The following is a 3320-nucleotide window of genomic DNA, read 5'->3' on the forward strand; positions in this document are numbered from 1 at the left end:
AAAATGGAGAAATTGGAGCAAAATAGTGGGATTACAATTACCATTTGATTTACAACATCCATGGCGTCATGTACAACTGCAACAATGATCCTTTCTCCTTTCTCCTACATCAACAAAAGCATCTGTATAAAACATCAATGATCTCAAATTCAAGAAGCTATAATATTGTAGATTTTACATACCTTTATTGATCACCAAGAAGAAAGTTGAGAATCATACAGCTTTTAAGCTCCAAATGCAGAACATTAAACACGGAAGTATCTAGAATAATCAAAAATTTCATGAACAGCAAGAGGGATATGATCATATGAATATGATCCATTTCTATTAGTGATCCGTTTTCCCTTGTTCTAGTTCATGATATGAATATGAATTAAGTAACAGATTAAGATTTAAGATATAGAATCGGTAGATGAAGGAAATAATGGAATGATCGCAGCTAAAATGATATTAAAAAAGACCAGAACTTTACATCTGTTGATTTGCTAATAGAAGTTTAGAAAGAAATTTCTACAAGCTACCAATACCATCACCAGAAACATTTCAGAAAACTTCTAATCCGTAGAGAACGCCGGCGTACTTCTCAGGTCCGCCGCTGCAAAGAACCTTAATCTTCTGAAACGCGTGCCAAGTCAGCAAGCTATCGGAACCTGCCTGGTGACACTTCCCAACAGCCCGATCGACCTCCAAAGTCTTAGCCACCCGATCCAACCCACCATACAGACTCTCACAGTACCTCATCAGATGCTTAACATCGTAAACGTTAGCCCCAAAGAAAGTTTTCAGAAGATCGAGAAACCTGGACAACTCATCGGGCAAAACACGCCCAGCGAGGAGCTTAACCAAGTAGCCGAAATCATAAGCGCTGTGAAACGTAACCCAGCTCACACGCTCGTTACAGACAAGCCCTGAAGACATCATCAACTCCGAGAATTTCACCGAGTCAATCCCAAATTCACGATTCTTCTCGAAATCAATCCCTTGTCGCTTCAAAAGTTCGATCGAGTCAGAAGCGTGCTGGTCGCGTGACGGATCGAAGTCGTTGAAATTAAATTCCCAAATGTAACGAGTGTTGTTGTTACTCTCATCGAGATCCGGGAGATTTCCTTCAGCGTCGGTGAGGGTGAGGCCAACCTGGATGAGTTTCAGAGCATCGACATTCGATTTGAGGAGGAGATAGTGATCGGAAGGGCTCTGGTTGCGAAAGTAATCATAACCCGCGTTAGGGCGTACGACAACGCCGGGAAACTCCGTGTCCATTGAAACAAAAGGGTAATCATCGATTATTGATGTGATCAAATGGAATTCTGATTGTAGATTGTACGCAAAGACGGAACGAACGACGATGCGTGGCGGGGGCGATGGTGGCAAGTCCTTTAACGACATGGCAGAAGGAATCTGTGAAGGTGATTGGGTGATGGGTGATCTGGATTCTGAATTAGGGTTAGCAGAGGGTGTATGTATATATAAAGAGGAAGGAGACGAAGAAATGGGGGACGTGAAGACGGTTTGATAGTGGGAATGAGTGGGGGGGCATAAACAGACCCGGGCCATGGTACGAATACGAATACGTGTTCAGCTTTTTCTTTCTTTTTCTGTTAATAATGACAAAGATAATAAAATAATATTTGTTTGCATTTTTTTAATCATTAAATTAAATTAATTCTTGTTTTTTGGTCATAATTTTTTGATTTAAGTATGTAGTTTTGACTTTTAATTTGATTCTCATTAGTTGATTTGTATGATAAAGCGTGTCTAATCATATGAAAAGATAATTTAGTGGAGAAAATATATTTGAATATTCATAATAATTTTTGTTTTAATATTTGAATATATAATTAGGTTTTATGATTATATTTAATAGTATGTTATAACATATTGCAAATAATACGACAAAAAAAAAAAAAAAAAGTTGTGACTAGTCAATCATATCTAAACCTTCTTGTCCCATTTTAAAGATGAGACATGTTACCTTTAATTTATGCTTTTGAAATGTGGTTTTTAGCTTTTTGTTTTGAACTATTGTCTAAATTTTTTATTAATTCATACATTTTTTTTCAATCAATGAGTGCATCAAATAAAAGTGAAATTAACAAAAAGCAAAGTATTTAATATATTAATTGAAATTGAAAGATTAAAAGAAAAGAAAATGACGAATATGATTGATCTTATTGTTTGCTTTTTAAAAAAATAGTTAAAAATTAGTCAAACAATTATATTAGTTGTTATTTCAAATATGCTAGCTACAAAATAGGTAGACGATCTGCGAAATCATCAAAACGATTGTACCACCTGTTTTTCAGAATAGATCAGTTGAAGACCCGGAATGATCAAAAGTAAAGTTTTTGGAAGAGCCTTATGACATGACGTGGAGAATGGAGTGTCACATCGTTGCATACCAATTCAAGAACGAGCGTCTGGACGGCCGACACGGTTTGACAAGAGGAAGGTCACGGCATGGCAGCCGATGCAGCCCAAGCCTACGAGTTTTAGGGTTTTATCCATATTTAAGCACCTAATTTGAAGGATTAGGGCATCCTTTTCAGCCTCCAACCATTTCAAATGAAATCCTAGCCTCCATGCCTAATTAAGGGCTTGATTTCTTGATTTAGAGCTTATTCTTTGGATTTTGGTGAAGCTTGGGGAAAAGTGATGGGTTTTATACAAACAATCATATGTGTGCATGCAACCCTAGAGTTGGATCTATGTTTTCACTATTAGTTATACAACTTTATGAACACAAAAAGAAACCTGACATGCTACTATTATTTTCGAAATTCATATATAAAAATAGAATACATACATTTTGTTGTTACATAGCAATAACAACTAGTTCCTTGAATTTCCTTAGCTCTTGAAAGCAAGTACCACAAGTGTAGTACCTCTAATGGCTCACCAACACACTAGGTGAAAGGATGAATATAGGAGAGAGGAGAGAAGGATATCTTGCCCTAGATTTCATCCCTTTTAGGGTTTCCCAAGGCTTGGATGAAATCTTAGTAGCTTAGGGTGCTATTTATACTTAAGGCTAACTAGGGTTTCAAGGTGTAAACCCTAATCCCTTAGCTTATGGCCTGAGCAATTCCATGGACTCCTTTCCTTAAGCCCTTGGACGAAAGCTCCTAGATCCTTCCTGGATTTTCGTTCAAGCCTTAATAAAGGTGATCCAATGGCCCAAAGTCTCAACTACTGAATAATTACAAAATAGCCCCTACACTTTCAGTCAGTTCCTTTAATCCCAAAATTAATTCTAAATTATTTTTTGATTAAATACTAGTTAATAATATGATTCCAAATTAATATATTATTCATATAATATA

At 36.5% G+C, this 3320-nt stretch overlaps 1 pseudogene; it reads right to left on the minus strand.

Moving 5' to 3' along the window:
- Positions 1 to 422: 422 nt before the first annotated feature.
- On the minus strand, positions 423 to 1541 carry LOC145031397 (putative CCR4-associated factor 1 homolog 11 pseudogene; annotated as a pseudogene).
- Positions 1542 to 3320: the final 1779 nt, after the last annotated feature.

Source organism: Lactuca saligna, chromosome 2, assembly GCF_052625555.1.
Source record: "Lactuca saligna cultivar CGN05327 chromosome 2, ASM5262555v1, whole genome shotgun sequence".
In the NCBI taxonomy this organism is placed as follows: domain Eukaryota; kingdom Viridiplantae; phylum Streptophyta; class Magnoliopsida; order Asterales; family Asteraceae; genus Lactuca; species Lactuca saligna.